Genomic DNA, 18,808 nt, shown 5'->3' on the forward strand with positions numbered 1-18,808 from the left:
GCTTCCCAGTTCCTACCATTGCTTCTTTGAAATTCACATTACTATTGTTAACAGTGCTGCAATAAACATACGTGTGCACGTGTCTTTATAGTAGAATGATTTTTAATCCTTTGGGTATACACCCAGTAATGGGATTGCTGGATCAAATGGTATTTCTGCTTCTAGATCCTTGAGGAATCGCCACACTGTCCTCCACAATCATTGAACTAATTTACACTCCCACCAACAGTGTAAAAGCTTTCCTATTTCTTCCTCTCCAGCATCTGTTGTTTCCTGACTTTTTAATGAACGCCATTCTAACTGATGTGAGATGGTATCTCATTGTGGTTTTGATTTGCATTTCTTTAATGACCAGTGATGATGAGCTTTTTTTCATATGTTTGTTGGCTGCATAAATGCCTTCTTTTGAGAAATATCTGTTCATATCCTCCTCCCACTTTTTGATGGGTTTGTTTGTGTTTTTCTTGTAAATTTGTTTAAGTTCTTTCTAGATTCTGGATATTAGCCCTTTGTCAGAAGGATAGATTGCAAAAATTTTCTCCCATTCTGTAGGTTGCCTGTTGACTCTGATGACAGTTTCTTTTGCTGTGTAGAAGCTCTTTAGTTTAATTAGATCCCATTTGTGTATTTTGGCTTTTGTTGCCATTGCTTTTGGTGTTTTAGTCATGAAGTCTTTCCCCATGCCTATGTCCTGAATGGTATTGCCTAAGTTTTCTTCTAGGGTTTTTATAATTTTAGGGCTTACGTTTAAGTCTTTAATCCATGTGAAGTTAATTTTTATATAAGGTGTAAGGAAAGGGTCCAGTTTCAGTTTTCTGCATGTGGCTAGCCTGTTTTCCCAACACCATTTATTAAATAGGGAATCCTTTCACCATAGCTTGTTTTTGTCAGGTTTGTCAAAGATCAGATGGTCATAGATGTGTGGCTTTATTTCTGAGGACTCTGTTCTGTTCCATTGGTCTATATGTCTGTTTTGGTACCAGTACCATGCTGTTTTGGTTACTGTAGCCTTGTAGTGTAGTTCGAAGTTCAGGTAGCATGATGCCTCCAGCTTTAAACTGGATAAAGAAAATGTGGCACATATACAACATGGAATACTAGGCAGCCATATAAAAGGACGAGTTCATGTCCTTTGCAGGGATGTGGATGAAGCTGGAAACCATCATTCTCAGTAAACTAACACAGGAACAGAAAACCAAACACCACACGTTCTCACTCATAAGTGTGAGCTGAACAATGAGAACACATGGACACAGGGAACATCACACACTGGGGCCTGTTAGGGGGTGGGGAGCTAGGGGAGGGATAGCATTAGGAGAAATACCTAATGTAGATGACAGGTTGACAGGTTGATAGGTGCAGCAGACCACCATGGGATATGTATACCTATGTAACAAACCTGTATATTCTACACATGTATCCCTGAACTTAAATATAATAAAAATTTTAAAAAAATAGAAATTAACATACACACATATCTTCTACTTCTTAGTGTGACTATGTGTAGACTTTCTTATTTCTCCCTAGTGAATTTTACTACTCTTAAAATAGGAATTAATTTTTTCTTTGTGTCTCTTACAGCCTGTAGCGTAATATAATCTATGTAGTAGTTGTTCAATAAATATCTGTTATTGAACCTACTTACAATCATTCCATGGGGGCTTAAAGAGCCACGAAGTTAAACTGGATCATGCCTGTAACATAGCCAAGGCTACACCCTGAGTCATGGACTGCAGGGCAGGAAAGATCCTGCAGTCTCACCTCCTGCATGTGGGGCTAGACTATCCCTGTTTCCGCCAACAGTGCCACTAATCAACTCTGGGACATCTGGGGCAAGGGTGCTTCAGGTTAGCACTGTGGCAGTCTGCCCAACTGATAGGAAACTGAATTTGGGGTGAGGAGGTAGAATTCAGAGAACAGGCTTATTATAGAGTCCTCACAATCAAGTTGACAGCAGAGAAATTGAAATATGAGACCTTTTTCCCATTCCTCCATGCAGAATACAAATGAGAATACCTTTCCAGTCCCAGATTTAAGTAGTTTAGTCTCTCAATCAAAAAGCTCCATCCCTACAGTCTTAAACAAAGTAGAAAAATGGTTGTGAGAAAAGCCTCACTCTAGAGAATAACTCATCCCCAGCTAGAGGCTGGACTGAGACAGGAACATCCAGCTCAGAATAAGAGCACCATGAGGAAAGTCTCCATTCCCAGACACGAGGTGCTGATGCGCCACCTCTGGCGAATGTACTTGCAACTCACGCCAAACATTTTTACTGAAATGGGAGCACCGACAGCAATGGAAACCTCCCCCAGCTCTTGAGGCTCATCATGCTCTAAAGGAGAGCTGAGAGAAAGTGTGGTCAGTTTTCTTTGACTCACATCCACCTAACTTCCATTGTTCACTTCTGCTTCATGTCCCAGAGCACTATTCCAAGCCCACGCTGAAATTACGTTTCTGGATTAATAACAAGCACAAGAAAATAAATCACATCTGCCCCAGAAGTGAGCCCAAAGTCAAAAGCAGCCACAGAGAGGAATTTGTGAGCTGAGCTAAGGGTCAACTTTAATTCTGGAGGAAATGAACCTTTTAAAAAAATCAGATAACAATCTATGTAGACAAAACATTAATCTACACTGCTCTAATAAGTTTTGGGGTCTTTAAAACCTCTTTCTTTCTTGTGTGGATATCTACCAGAGCAGAAATTCTCTGATAAGATGACCTGAGGCCAAATACAGTTCAATAAAGTGCTTCATCTGTATCCAACCCTCAGGACTACTTTCATTTCCTAAGGAACATCCAGTTATCCAGGAATATCTCTAGAACATCATCTCACTGGGGCTTATAAACCACCTGCCCTTTCTGTCAGGACATTTCCCTGTGCCATCAGGCTCAAGTAAAAGGCTGCAGCACGGTTACTGCACCATTGCTGCCAGCTTCTATTTTTCATTTTGTTGTTGCTCTCTCTGTGTGTGTGTGTGTGCATACGTGTGCATGCAAGCATGCTTCCACATGTTTCTATCAGGAATGATCTTTCAGGAGCACATAGGAAGTGCATGTGGGAATCTTATGCTATATCTTGTAGGCTCTGTCTCATCTCTGCAGTCCATTCTCTCCAAATTTTCTGGACTCTGTTGGAGACTACCAACCCTTGCTTCTGCCTTTAGACATCCAGTCTAAATGCCTCTAAGATATCTGGAACACTCCGACAACCCTGTCCTCAAGGAACTCTATCCTCTGGGCTCACAAAATACCTGCGGGTAACTTGGCTGTGCTCTGCTGTGCCAGTTTCCACACTTCCTGCTTTGAGAGGTCCCAGGAGTCAGGACAAGCCTTTCCCCCCTGGAAAGCACTTGGCACCACAGTCCAAGGCTTTAGAATGCAAAGGGCTCCAGGCTCCTCCGAAGCACTGCCGTTGCTCTGTGACATTAGGTATGGCCTGTGGTTGCCAGCACCATCTCTACACAGAGGGCCTCCTGGAGTCCTGGTGACATCGCTGGCCTGGCTGGGACCAGGGTTACCTCCTGTCCTTTCCCTGTGTGTCATATGGACATAATAGTACCCACAGCTCAGTACGCTGTGCCGATTGAAATAACCCAAATACACACTTAGCACAGTATGGTTCCTGGTAAAAGCTCTGCTAATATTAGCTATTAGGATATGTACTGACAAGAAATAATATTTTTTCTTTAATTGTGTAATGCAATATACAGAAGTTGAATAAAACACAGGTATAAATTCTTGCATATGTTAACATGCAAGCACTAGCCAGAACTAAATACTAGCTTCCGGAATCTTCCCACATGCCCCTTCCTCACCACAGCGCCTCTCCTACCTTTAGCAATGACCATTACCTGATTTTCACGATGTTTGGTTCTTTACAATTTTCTGCTTCTCACGCCCTCCTAATGGGTCTAGGTTTTAACCTGTAATCATACATGTGTATTCCCTTATGCCTGGGTTTTTTTTTTTAACTAAATGTTATGGATTTAATAGTCATCACTGATTCACCCACTTTCGTTGCTAACGAAATATACCGTAATCTGTTTATGCATATGCTTGATGATGGGCATCTGGGCTGTTTCCAGTTTGTGGCTGTTAGGCACAGTGCGGCTGTGGCCATTCATGCAATGGTGTCCGGGGCATGGGAGCACCAATGTCTCTGGGTTACACACACGGAATGGAATTCCAGGCCCTGTGTTTCACTAATCTAAGCCTTTTTGAGGTTAAGAAAAAGGTTAAGAAAAAAATTGGGCTGGGCATAGTGGCACACGCCTATAGTCCTAGCTACTCAGAAGGCTAAGGTGGGAAGATTGCTTGAGCCCCGAAGTTCAAGGCTGCAGTGAGCTATGATCACGTCATTGCATTCCAGCCTGGAAGACAGAGCTGGAAGACAGAGTGAGACCCTGACTCTAAAAAAAAAAAAAAAAGGAAAATGAAAGAGTCCCCATAATCAGGGGAAAGGAAAAGGGATGAGAAGCTGTTTTGTAGAAAGAAAGGCGGCTAGGGGATGCTCGACCAGGGTAGGATGCGTGGGCACAGAGTAGGGTCGGGGGCATTCCAGAGAAAGGGTCTGCCCTTCTGGGGATGACAAGAGAACACCTTGATAGCTCGCCCACCCCCCGCCTCCAACCACTCTTCCACATGTGTCTCTCTGGCCCTTTTCTCATGTCTCCACCTCCCCATTCTTGCCATTCTCCTCCTATCTTGTTACTGCTCCTCCTCCACTCTCCCAATTGAATCCCCCCAAAGCACACAGCAGGAGGCCCCGGACCACTGGAAGGTTTGCCCAGTCTGAGAGAAATACGAGGGAATATTTTCCACCAGCAGAAGCAGCATGAATGCATCTTTCTCCGGTCAGGGTCTGTTTTCGAGGAAATCAAGCAAGATTGCTTCACCTGACGCTCTGAGCCTCCACAGCCAACTCCCGAGGACTGGGCAGTGCAGACCTTAGGCCGCTCCCTGGAATGGTGTGACCAAAAGTCAGGAACCTCTGGATACGCAGGGCTAATATTTGCCACAGTCTCCCCGGAACTGAAACCAGCAGTTCCAAGGGAAAGCACCATGGCGCACTCTTGTGGCCCCCGTGGGGACTGCAAACAGAGAGCCCTAGGGATCCTCCTGACCCTAGAAGCAGTGCTAACCTGGAAGACCAACTTATTCTTTAAATCAAATTTTATTAATTTATATTGTAAATTAATATACAGTAGGCACCTGCGCATGTTTTAATTTGTTTTAAAATCAGAGGCAAATAGAAGGAATCAGCAGGTGTAGTGCAAGTCCTTTGTCCTTGGTGACCTCTAGCAAGGAACTTCCCTCCTCCAGGGAGGGGTCCTATCTGGAAGGCCCAGAGTCCAGCCTTGCAGTTCAGCCTCAGTTTATCTTTTCTCTTTTTCATACTGGAGGATTTCGGAGCTCAGGGCAAGAGTTTTCTTGAAGGTCACAGTTGCTACCTGTGTTAGGAGACATGAGGAAGAATTGCCTTACGCATTTTATAAATGGCCCGATTTTCTTCCAACCTACGTGGATGAGCTGAAGTGAAATAATGGTTTAAGAAAGTCAAGTCACCAAAGAGGCCTCAGTGGGACATGGCAGCACTAGGGCAGCTTGTAAGTGAAAAACTCAGCGCCACCACCAGACGACTACTTCCTCAGTCCCATGGGCCCGGAGACTGTTGTGCATGGGAGAGAAGGAGAGAGACAGCCTTGAGGGGGAGGTGCGGGATCCCAAGAGTGTGTGAGAAGAAAAAGAAACAGTGAATAAAATGATTGAGAACAAAGGTGTTTTAAATTATGCTGGGAATGAGGAAGCTGTGATTATCTCCCTGTTGAAATAGAGTCCCCTGAGATACCTCTCATCTATCAGGAAGCCTCAGAAGACCCCACATCACCGTAGAGCTGTTGACCACAAACAAAGTTCAGTATGCCAGAGCTCCAAGTGATTTGGCTACCCTCTGAAAATCACATTATGATGATTTATCAGGAGTGCTAATAAAATTAAGCTTATCACTTACCATATATTGAGCAATTATGTACCAAGCTTATTAAGATCCATTGGCGTCCTAGCCTATAATTGCTCAGTGGGCAAAAGTACATTTTCAGAGTGATGAATTTTCTTTGAGTTACTGGTACAATATGAACTCATTTCTCAATAGGATAAATAGGGGCAGTATAAATAACTCTGTATAAAACTTGTAATAATAAATATAAAAATCACCCACTTTCCGGATAAATATAAAAGATAATTCATTAAGAACAAAGAGTGCTGCTCAACTCCATTGTTCTGCAGAGAAACAAGAGTCTCTTTATGCACTTCAATAAGCTGTACTTATCTTGACCTCTCAGTCCATGTAATAAAACAGAAAGCTTCAATTTGTAAGTTAAGATTACTGGAGTCCAAAACAAAGATCATAAGACAGCAGTGAAAAATGGCATCATGCTTCTGGAGTCGCAAATGGGCACATACAAAAGAATATATGGTTTGGGAAGGAACTTCGGCAACGTATTTAGTTTAATAGGGACCTAAAGGCCACTGAGTATTTGATCCATAAGCTAACCATGACCCTACACACTGATTACTCTGGTTTGACTTTGGCCAACGGTCACTATTTTTTTAACTTTTATTTTAGGTTAAGGAGTATATGTTCAGGTTTGTTATATAAGCTCATATTCTATACGTTATTTCCTCACCCAGGTACTAAACCTGGTATCCAATAGTTATTTTTTCTGCTCCTCTCCCTCCTCCCAACCTCTGCCCTCAGGCAAGCCCCAGTGTCTGCTGTTTCCCTCTTTGTGTCTGTGTGCTCACATCATTTAGCTCCCACTTATAAGTGACAACCTGCAGTATTGGTTTACTGTTTCTGAGTTGGTTTACTAAGGATAATGGCCTCCAGCTCCATCCATGTTCCTGCAAAGGACATGACCTCTATTTTAAGAAAGGTCAGGGAATTGCATAAGAGAATATCCACCTGAAATGGAGAAAACACAAAAGATCGGATTGCAAATAAACCTTATGAGAATCATAAACCATACCTAGTATCAAATTTTATTAATTTATATTGTCGTACTTAAGAAGAAAACTGATTATAAGACACACACAAATCAAGCACAAGTGTGAGAGCACCACCATCACTCCCCAAAGAGCCTCCCTTCCATATTAGGAAATGATGTAGCCCAGATGTAACATAAGAGCTCTGTAAGTGATGTGCGAGATTGTAACTTACATAAATATGGAGCCATTTTTGGTCATCTCCATTTGATAAAGCTGATAGTCGCATAGATTATGTGACAGTTTCCAAGGAACAAAAGCAAGTAAATCTACAGATTCCAGGTTTGACTACCATGATTACCTACATAGATATGACACATCTTACTAAAAGCATTCCACATGTAAGAAGGTTTCCAATGGTAAGGACCGTTGGTGTATTTACCAAGCAGTCTGTCATTATTTGTTTACAATGAAAATTGACTGGGTTACCTTTTTTCCTTTCCCAGGCTATCCTTCAGTAAAGGGAGATCATAGCAACTGGAATAAACAGTCCTTTGTGTCTTTTCTCCAAATAATTTTGTGGAGATTTTAGCCAAATCAGCAGGAGTTCAAATTTCCTTGTCTAAGAAAAGGAACAATGATTCCTTCCAGCATTGGCCATTAGTCAGTGCCAGATCTCAGAGAATCAGTTCAGAGTATTATTCTTAGAAATAGCATGATAGCAATCCTATCTGGAATCATTACACACTTAAGAACACCCCTATGGTGTGCAATAATCTGTCTCTAATGCTTTTTATTGTATCCTGGACACACATCATTTTCCCAGTGGTGAAACCGGTTTAGAGGTACTGTATGACTTGGGGATGGGGCCAAGAAATAGCCTGACCAAGCCTGTAATTGAGTTGCATACCAAGTTGGCTTCCATAAGGTTACATGATGTGAAGTTAAATTCCACCCTAAAATACTGTTAGGAATACACATTCCAAATTCAAATGTATAGATATGGTATCTTTGGGATGGGTACCAAAGTTCTAGGCCTGCAATCCCAGCACTTTGGGAGGCCAAGGCGGGCGGATCACGATGTCAGGAGATCAAGACCATCCTGGCTAACAATACAAAAAATTAGCTGGGCATGCTGGCGGATGCCTGTAGTCCCAGCTACCGGGGAGGCTGAGGCAGGAGAATGGTTGAACCTGGGAGGCAGACCTTGCAGTGAGCAGAGATCACACCACTGCACTCCAGCCTGGGCGACGGAGCGAGATTCCGTCTCAAAAACAAAACAGAACAACAAAGTTCTTGGTACAGGATGTGCTCTCAGAAGTTACGTTGCTGGACTTTGTTAAAGGCGACCATCCCCTCACCTGCACACTTGGGCATTTCCTGTCCAAAAGCCTCTGAGACATCTAGGACATGCCAGCAATCCTACCTTTGAGAATCTCCACCTTTACAGGCCCCCAAATACGTGAAGGTACCTGGGAAGTCGATTCTTCCCTGCCATGCTTAGGCATTGGTGCCAGACTTGGGCCTGGAACCCTGAGATCAGACAAAATTAAAAAAAATTCTGAGGTGGGAAAGAGATTTTGTTATACTAAGCTATATAATTGCATTCTCCCTTTACCCCTCATTTCACTTCACAAATCTAGAAGACATTCCAGTGGGATCTGCACTTTACGTACCCTCGTTCAAGCTGAGGACACAATAATTTTAACTACAAACCCAGCCTTTCCAATTTTGTCCATCTCCCCTGTTTTGACTACCATGTGTTTCAGTTGACTATCAAGGGTTTCATTTTTCATTTTCAGAAAGGCTACTGCAGTGAGAGTGGTAAGTAATACATTCCCTGAACTATGTATTTACTCACAGTGTCAATTTCACTGGGCTAGTGTTCCTTTGGCCACACACAGGAAACCCAACAAATCTTAAAAGTGTGGGGTCTGTGGGCTGGGATAGGGTAATATCAGCTAACACTTAGGATTCTCTCAGAGATCACTGGTTCTTAAATGGATGGAACCCTTGGTTGTCAACTTTCTCTATCTTTTCTTTAGGAGATTATAAGTCTAGATGCCTGCCATTTTCATGTTGACAAAAATGTTTACAAACTGAGAAATACCTTCAATCTGCTCCTAACTCCCAAGACACATGTTTACTGACTCCCTGATACGTGCAAGTTCCCCTTTGCATCCATCTCAGGAGGAGACTTCCTAGGAACCCAACCTCCATCACCTGAGATCCCTGTTAGCCCCTCTGTACAATCCTTCCCTGCCTTTGGTGCATTTTTGCTCCTAAGGATTCTTCTAGTAGGACTATCCTTGGGCTACTGTAACCATTTTGCACCCAGTCTCCCCAAACAGGACGTATATGGGAGTGTATAATCCATATATCCCACTTATCTCTCTTCCCTTGAGGCATTAGCCAATCACTAACAGATGCAGCAGGAAATCTCAGTTTCATGGGCTGGGGAAGGATAACTTCTAAACATAACTTAACTCCAAGTTCCCCTGCTGCTATCCAGACAAAGCTCCCTCGTGGCACTTTGTCCGGAGCTGCACACCCCGGCCATAGCGAATAATAACTGACGATTAAAAACGCCTGAGCTCTATTCATTTCCACCTTCTACCTCCTCCCTAGATTTACCTTTTTCCCTGTATTAATACCTCATAAAAGATGGCGCTCTTCCTGCTTCTTCTTCACCCATTTTTCCCGCGCCCGTGAAAATTACTACCTGACAGCGCAGGTGCAACATGACGTTCGACCAGAGAAACCAATACCTATCTGGCCACGCCTCCACTATGAGATCATTTTTGCCTTGGCCCAACCCCTTCCCCTCCAAGTGTATATAAGGCACTGCATTACTGCCATTAAACGAGACTTGATCAGAGCACTGTCTTGTCTCCATTTCTCGGATCTCTTGTTCCCCAAATTCCCACCCCCTCCTCCAGGGCCTGCTTCGACTATCCCGCGGGCCGGGATACATGGCGCCCGAACAGGGACCTGGAAACGAGGGACTCCGTGAGGAAGAGGATGCCAAAGGACGGTCAACCGCTAACAAAGACAAAAGGAATTAAACTGATCACCGCGGGAACCTGCCGCGTCTGAATCGAAGGTAAGTGACGCATCCGAAATGGGACAAGAATTAAGTCAACATCAAATATATGTAGGACAATTAAAAGAGGCTTTAAAGATACGAGGAGTAAAGGTTAAAGGTAATGACTTGTTTAAATTTTTTGATTTTGTAAAAGATACTTGCCCTTGGTTCCCACAGGAAGGAACTATTGATATCAAAATATGGCGTAGAGTAGGGGATTGTCTTCAGGACTATTATAATACTTTTGGGCCAGAAAAAATTCCTGTGACCGTTTTCTCTTATTGGAACCTCATTAGAGATTTAATAGATAGGAAGGAGGTCGATCCGCAAGTCATGGCTGCGGTCGCTCAGACAGAGCATATTTTAAAGGTGAGCTCCCGTTCTAACCTTGCAAAGCCTCCATGGGATACGGAGGAGGGTCTCATTTCCCTCGAGGGTAATCGTGGGAGTGGATCCCAGTGGATGTGCGGATGGCTGGGCGGGTCTTGCATGTTTGCAGTTTTTGTAAATTTGTCGAGTACCATCTGAAAATAATTATTACTATTCAGTGATTCTCAAGCTTTCTCAATTTTGGCAGTGTATATGAACCACCTGAAGATTGTATTTTAATTGGTTAAAACAATGGTTCTCATTGAGTTTCAGCCTTCAGTGTGCATGAAACTCACTTGGGAGGCTTGTTCAATCACAGCTTGCAGAGCTCTGCCCTCCAAGTTTCTGATTTGCTGCGTCTGGGGTGCAGACCATTATTTACTTATCTACCATGTACCCAGGTGATGAGGTTTTTGGTCTTGTAGGCATGCTTTGCGTTTACAAGATTTAAGAGCAGTAAATATCACTATGATCCTTATGGGTGCCTTACAACCAGGATTACCTTCACCGGTTGCGATTCCTCAAAAATATTTTAAAATCATTATTGACCTTAAAGATTGCTTTTTTACAATTCCCCTTCATCCTGCTGACCAAAAAAGATTTGCCTTTAGTCTTCCATCTACAAATTTTAAACAACCAATGAAACACTATCAATGGAAAGTCTTACCTCAGGGTATGGCTAATAGTCCTACCTTGTGTCAAAAACATGTAGCTGCTGCTATAGAGCCAGTCAGAAAAACGTGGGCACAAATGTATATTATACATTATATGGATGATATTTTAATAGCAGGAGAAATTGGCGAACAAGTCTTACAGTGCTTTGCTCAACTCAAACAAGAGTTAGCAGCAGCTGGACTACAAATAGCCCCAGAAAAGGTACAATTAGAAGATCCATACACCTATCTTGGTTTTCAAATTAATGGACCCAAAATCATTAATCAAAAGGCCGTTATACGTCGTGATCATTTAAAAACTTTAAATGATTTCCAAAAATTACTGGGAGACATAAATTGGCTTCGGCCGTACTTAAAACTCACTACAGGAGAGTTAAAACCTCTTTTCGATATATTAAAAGGAGACTCTAATCCAAAATCTCCCAGGTCCATTACTAAAGAAGCATTAATGGTACTCCAACAGGTAGAACATGCCATTGCAACACAATTTGTTACCAGTATTGATTATTCTCAGCCATTAATATTCCTTATTTTTAACACAACAATAACCCCTACTGGCCTATTTTGGCAGAACAATCCCATTATGTGGGTACACCTGCCCTCCTCCCCTAAAAAGGTTTTGTTGCCTTATTATGATGCCATAGCTGATCTAATTATCTTGGGAAGAGAAAACAGTAGAAAATACTTTGGAATAGAACCCTCTACCATTATACAGCCCTACACTCAATCACACATTCATTGGCTATTACAAAATACGGAAGCCTGGCCAATTGCTTGTGCTTCTTACACTGGCTCAATTGACAACCATTACCCACCTAACAAACTTATTCAATTTTGTAAACTTCATGCGTTTGTGTTTCCCCATATTACCAGCAAAGAACCTCTCAATGACGCATTATTAATTTTCACTGATGGATCTTCCACAGGACTTGCCGCTTACACTTACAATAATGTAGTCGTTAAATTCCAGACCACTTATACATCAGCTCAGCTGGTCGAATTGCAAGCTATAATTGCAGCACTATCAGCTTTTCCTTGTCAGCCACTTAACATTTACACAGACAGCACCTACCTGGCTCATTCAATACCCCTCTTAGAGACCGTGCCTCAAATTAAACATATTTCAGACACAGCTGACCTATTTTTACAATGTCAACAACTTATCCGAAAAAGGACTACTCCCTTTTTTCTTGGGCATATTAGAGCACATTCAGGATTACCGGGACCTTTAACACAAGGTAACGCAACAGCTGACGCGGCAACAAAAATCATAGCCACAGTCACTACAGACAATTTGCAACAAGCACAAAAAGCACATGCCTTGCATCATTTAAACGCCCAAACCTTAAGACTCATGTTTAAACTTACCAGAGAACAAGCTCGACAAATAGTTAAACAATGCGCCAACTGCATAACGTATTTGCCTGTTCCCTATCTAGGAGTTAACCCCCGAGGACTCATCCCCAACGAAATTTGGCAAATGGACGTTACTCACCACTTAGAATTCGGTCAGCTAAAATATATCCATGTATGCATAGACACCTATAGTGGATTCGTCAGTGCAACTCTCCAAACAGGAGAGGCCACCAAACATGTCATAGCTCATTTATTGCATTGCTTTTCTATTTTAGGAATACCCAAACAAATCAAAACAGACAATGGCCCTGGTTATATAGCCAAAACCTTTTTACAATTCTGTAATACCCTACAAATTAAACATACCACAGGTATTCCCTACAATCCCCAAGGACAAGGTATAGTAGAAAGAGCTCATCTGTCTTTAAAAACTGTTATCACAAAATTAAAAGGGGGGAGCTGGTACCCCGTGAAGGGTACCCCTAGAAACATACTCAATCATGCCCTGTTTATCCTTAATTTTTTAAATTTGGACAGTCATGGAAAATTGGCTGCCGATCGTTTCTGGCATCCTGAATCTCAAAAACAGTTTGCAATGGTAAAATGGAAAGATCCACTTGATAATTCATGGCATGGCCCCGATCCAGTTTTAATTTGGGGAAGAGGCTCAGTATGCATCTTCTCACAAAAAAATGATGCAGCCAGATGGCTGCCTGAAAGATTGGTAAGACAAATAAATCATAACCATTGTCAGTCCAGGGAAGATAAATCTCCCTGAGAAGTTCTTTCCTTTTTGTTTTTCAGAAAATGAAGCCTAACATGAGATTCCTTTGGAGAATAATCGCTCTATATAACATAGTGACAGTCTATGCAGGTTTTGGTGACCCTCGTAAGGCAAGAGAATTATTACGAAAACAATACGGCCAGCCTTGTGATTGCAGAGGGGGACAGGTATCTGAACCTCCATCAGACAGAATCACCCAGGTGACTTGCTCGGGCAAGACAGCTTACCTAATGCCAGACCAGTCATGGAAATGAAAAGTGCTGTTTTTACGCCAACAAATCCGGAATCGTCAGAGATAAGATAAAGACTTTACAGGAAGAACTAGAAGAGCGCAGAAAAGGTCTGGTCGCTAATCCCTTGCGGACTGGACTCGATGGACTTCTCCCCTATCTCCTGCCATTTCTTGGTCCTTTACTTACTCTTCTACTCTTTCTCACTCTCGGGCCTATAATCTTTAATAAGCTTATGGCATTCGTCAGACAACAAATCGAGGCCTTCCAGGCCAAACCTATACAGGTCCATTATCATCGCCTTGAGATGACTGAAAATGGTGAGTCTTATTTCCCTTAATAAGACCACCTCCCCTGTGTGCTGAACTGGACAGTCAATGACGGGTAAGAGGACACTATCCCCATCGGAGCCTAAGACAGGAGGGCCGCCCTTGCTGCTGCCTTATCCCATGATGGGCCTAGAAGGTGGGGATGAGTTGACCCAACCTAAGACAGGCGCAGTTCCCGAGGGGTCGTTTTCTCATCATAAAATAATTAAAAGGGGGACCTGTCCGGAGCTGCACGCCCCGGCCATAGCGAATAATAACTGACGATTAAAAACGCCTGAGCTCTATTCATTTCCACCTTCTACCTCCTCCCTAGATTTACCTTTTTCCCTGTATTAATACCTCATAAAAGATGGCGCTCTTCCTGCTTCTTCTTCACCCATTTTTCCCGCGCCCGTGAAAATTACTACCTGACAGCGCAGGTGCAACATGACGTTCGACCAGAGAAACCAATACCTATCTGGCCACGCCTCCACTATGAGATCATTTTTGCCTTGGCCCAACCCCTTCCCCTCCAAGTGTATATAAGGCACTGCATTACTGCCATTAAACGAGACTTGATCAGAGCACTGTCTTGTCTCCATTTCTCGTATCTCTTGTTCCCCAAATTCCCACCCCCTCCTCCAGGGCCTGCTTCGACTATCCCGAGGGCCGGGATAGCACTTTGCTTGACATAACACATACACAGCAATTAACTCAAAATGGATATAGACCTAGTTGTAAGAGCTAAAATATAAAAGTTCAGAAGGAATTCATAGGACAATAACTTTGTGAATTTGGGTTAAGCAAAGAGTTCTAAGATAATATACCAGAAGCACAAGCCATAATAGAAACCATTAATAAAATGGACTTTCTTAAAATTAAAAACCTTTCTGCTTCGAAAGAGACCTTTACAAAGAAAATAGTCATAGACTGGAGGAAAATGTTTGCTAATCATACATCCTACAAAGGACTTGAATTCACAATATATAAAGAACTCTTTTAACTCAATAAGAAGCAACCTAATTTTAAAAATCAGCAAAAGGGTATAGATGCAATTTTACTAAAGAAGAAATATAAATGACTAAAAAGCATATAACAGGGTACTCAGTGTCATCAGTCTTTAGGTAGATGCAAATTTAAACCACACTAATATACTGCATACACTCATGAATATGATTATGCTTTAAAAGACAGAGAATACCAAGCCTCGCTGATTATGTGGGAAAACTGGAATCCTCTAATATTGCCTGTGGGAAGGTCAAATAATAATCACTTTGGAAACCACTTTGACAGTTTTTTAAAAAGTTAAGCATATGGTTACCATATGATCCAACAAGTCCACACCTAGAAATCTATCCAAGAAAAATCAAAACATATGTCTACACAAGATTTGTTCTGGAATGTTCACAGCAGCATTATTCACAAGAGTGAAAAACTGGAAGTATCTCAATGTCCATCAGCTGCTAAATGGATAGACAAAATGTAGTGTATCTGTGGAATGGAATTCTATTCAGCAAGACCATCCTAAGACCTCCAGGATGTTAGTGAATAAATGTTGGAATAGCTGACATCATTCCCTTATTCCCTGTCTGAGATGGAAAGCATTCAGCATTTCACGATTAACCAAGATATTAGCTCTATGTTCTTCATAGATGTATTTTGCAAGTTAAAGAAAATTTCTTCTATTCTTAGTGTGCCACATGTTTTGTTTTCTTTTGAAAATCATGAATGAGTTTCAATCTTGTCAAATACTTTTTCTGCATTTATTGAAATAATTGTATAATTTTTTTCTTTGTTCTGTTAATGGGCTGAATTACATTAATTGATTTACAAATGTTGAAGAAACTTTATATTCCTGGGATAAACTAGACTTGGTCAGGATTTATTATACCTGTTATATATTTGGGTTTGATTTGTTAATATTTTGTAGGATTTCTTGAATCTATGTTTATGAGAAAGAGTGGTGTATAATTTTTTTCTTATAAAATCTTCTGATAGCAGCATTATACTTGCTTTGGTTTTGGCATCAGGGTTATGCTTGCCTCAAAAACTTTGAAAAGTTTCTTCTTCTAAATTCTGAAAAAATTTATTTAATATTCATATCATGTCATTCGTAGATAAAGGAAAGAATTCTACTTGAAAGCATCTGGGCTTAGATTTTGCCTAGTGTCAGATTTTTAAATTATAAATGCAATTTCTTTCATAGGTGGAGGGATATTCTTGCTATTTCTTCTTGTCATTTCAGGTGAATTGTACTTTCCAAGAGATTTGCCCATTTTATCTGAGTTATTGCTTTTATGGACATAAAGTTGTTTACCATGATCTTTTATTATCCCTTTAATGTCTGTAGAATCCATGGATATCACCTTTTTAATTCCTGATAAAAAGATAATTTGCATTTTCTTTCCTTTTCTTTGTCTTTGTAGGTATTTATCAGTTTTATTAATCTTTTAAAACACACCCTTTGGCTTTAATTTTTCATTGTTTATCTGATTTCTATTTCATTGATTGCTGCTTTTTATGATTCCTTTTGTTCTACTTACTTTAGGTTTAATTTGCTTGTCTTTTTCTAGAATCTTAAGACTACAAATTTAGATCATTGATTTTAAAATTTTCTTCTCTAGTATAGACATATAAAGTTACACATTTTTTCCTATCACTTTAGCTGCATCTCACAAATTTTAATATGTTTTGTTCTTATTTTCATTAAGCTTGAAGTATTTGCCAATTTTCTCTCCAGTGAGACTCCCTCTGGCCATAGCACTGCTTACTCCTGGACCGGCTTTGGCAGTTCCATTTAAAGTGATTACAAACATGGCTGTATTTTGGGCAGGAAGTTGGTGTTCCAATGAACATGGTCATGATATAGTTGACAGATGAAGTGATGTTAATTTCCCTTGTGGTGGGGTTTCCAAAGGCTTGAAGTATTTCATTATTAAAAATTTCAAATATAAAACAAAGTTGAAAGATTTTTACAAAGCTGGGGTGCTTTTACCTATATACTTATCCCCTATATTCTATCATTAATATTTACTATCCTTGCTTTATCATATATCCATATATTTACCCATCTCTCAACCCACCCCTTCATTCATCTACTTTTTTTGATGCATTTCAAGTAAACTGCAGACATCAGTATACTGAATTCACATCCCACTGAATCCTTCAGCATTCACGTCCTTTCCTAAAGTTCAATATTTATCTACAGTTTTTTTGCTTTTGAGGTAAAATTTACATATAATAAAATGCTCAAATCATAAGTGAGCATTAGATGAGTTTTGACAAATGCATATGAACATATAGAATATTCTCATCACCCTAAAATTTCCTCATGCCCCTTCCTGGACTTCATCCATAGGAAACTACTGCTTTTTTTTTTTCCACCAGAACATCTACTAATGGAATTAAAGAGTGCATACTCTTTTGCGTATGGCTCCTATTGCACTCAAAATCTTTTTGACATTCATCCATGTTGTTTTGTGTGTCAACAGTTTGTTCCTTTAGCCATTCCATGGAATGAATGTATCACAGTTTATTGATCCATTCTTGTATTGACAGATACTTGAATGTTTCCAGTTTTTCCTATTATGAATAAAATTACTATGAACATTCTTGTACACATCATTTTCTGGACATCTGTTTTAATTTCTCATGGATACATACTTAGGAATTACTGAGTCATAGAGTAGGTAGTTGTATAGTTCTGTAAGAATATGCCAGACATTTTCTAAATCAGAGAAAAAAGTAGAATATCTGTTGTTACTCTTTCAATTCAGCATTATACTAGAGATCTAAACCAATGCAATAAAGTAAGGAAAATAAATAAATAAAAGCATTGAAAAGTTTAAAACTAAATAATTGAAGCTGTCTTTATTCACAGATAATGACTGTGTATGTTAACAATCCTAGAAATCTACAAAAATCTACCAAAACTAATTAGTGAGTTTGGTAATGTTGCAGAATATAAGCTCAATATAAGTAGTCTTTTGTATTTTTGTATATTAGCAATGAGCATTTGGAAAATGAAATAAAAATACCATTTCATTTAAAGTAACATCTAAATATATGATGTACTTATAAATAAATTTAACAGGCTGAGTGGGGTGGCTCATGCCTTTAATCTCAGCACTTCGTGAGGGCAAGGTGGGCAGATCATGAGGTCAGGAGATCAAGACCATAAGGCAAAACACGGGGAAATCCCGTCTCTACTAAAAATACAAAAAATTAGCTGGGTGTGGTGGCACATGACTGTAGTCCCAGCTACTCAGGAAGCTGAGGCAGGAGGAGCACTTGAACCCGGGAGGCAGAGGTTGCAGTGAGCCGAGATCACATCACAGCACTCCAGAAGAAAGAAAGTCAACAAAGTGTATGTAGGGCCAGTACACCAAAAACTACAAAAATTGCTTTGAGAAATAATAAAAGAACTAAATTAGTGGGGAGATAAACCTTGTCATGGATCAGAAGAGTTGTTATATTTAAAAAGTCAGTTCTTCCCAAATTGATCTCCAGATCCAATAGAATTCTAAAAAAAACTCCAACCAGCATTCTGGTAGAAATTTACAAGCTGATTCTACCATTTATATGGAAATGTCAATGATCAAGAATAAAAGAGTAATATTATAAAAGAATAATGGTAAATAAATTCACTACCTATTTCCAGAATTACTATACAGCTATGAAAATCAAGAGCATGTGTTTTGTTGAAAAAAATAAAACATATATCAGTGGAAGAGAAGAGAGAATCCAGAAATAGATACTCACATATATGTCTAATTAATGATTCTTAGGACATATATGTATGTATACACACACACATACACATATATATAGAGTCACCGTTTTGAAGATTATCTATCATTTTTCCAAATAGGGAACATTAAGAGAACATATAAAGAAGCCACAATATAGGAGATATCGTATTTATCTCCAATAAAGGGTTTTTTTAGAGTGTGTGTATATATATATAATGCAGTCTGATAAGATAAACAGCACAATGAAACAATTTCTCAAAAGACTTG

The 18,808-nt window shown here is 40.3% G+C and overlaps 1 protein-coding gene and 1 long non-coding RNA gene across 2 annotated transcripts in view; both read left to right on the plus strand.

Moving 5' to 3' along the window:
* The window catches only part of LOC102127036 (NBPF family member NBPF4), a 635,890-nt gene that overhangs the window by 588,541 nt on the left and 28,541 nt on the right, over positions 1–18,808 (plus strand).
* Positions 9,562–14,372, plus strand: LOC135968008 (uncharacterized). Its single transcript, XR_010582428.2, has 2 exons — positions 9,562–10,087; positions 13,273–14,372. It is a non-coding gene; the product is annotated as an uncharacterized lncRNA (long non-coding RNA).

The sequence above is a fragment of the Macaca fascicularis genome, chromosome 1 (assembly GCF_037993035.2).
Source record: "Macaca fascicularis isolate 582-1 chromosome 1, T2T-MFA8v1.1".
NCBI lineage: Eukaryota > Metazoa > Chordata > Mammalia > Primates > Cercopithecidae > Macaca > Macaca fascicularis.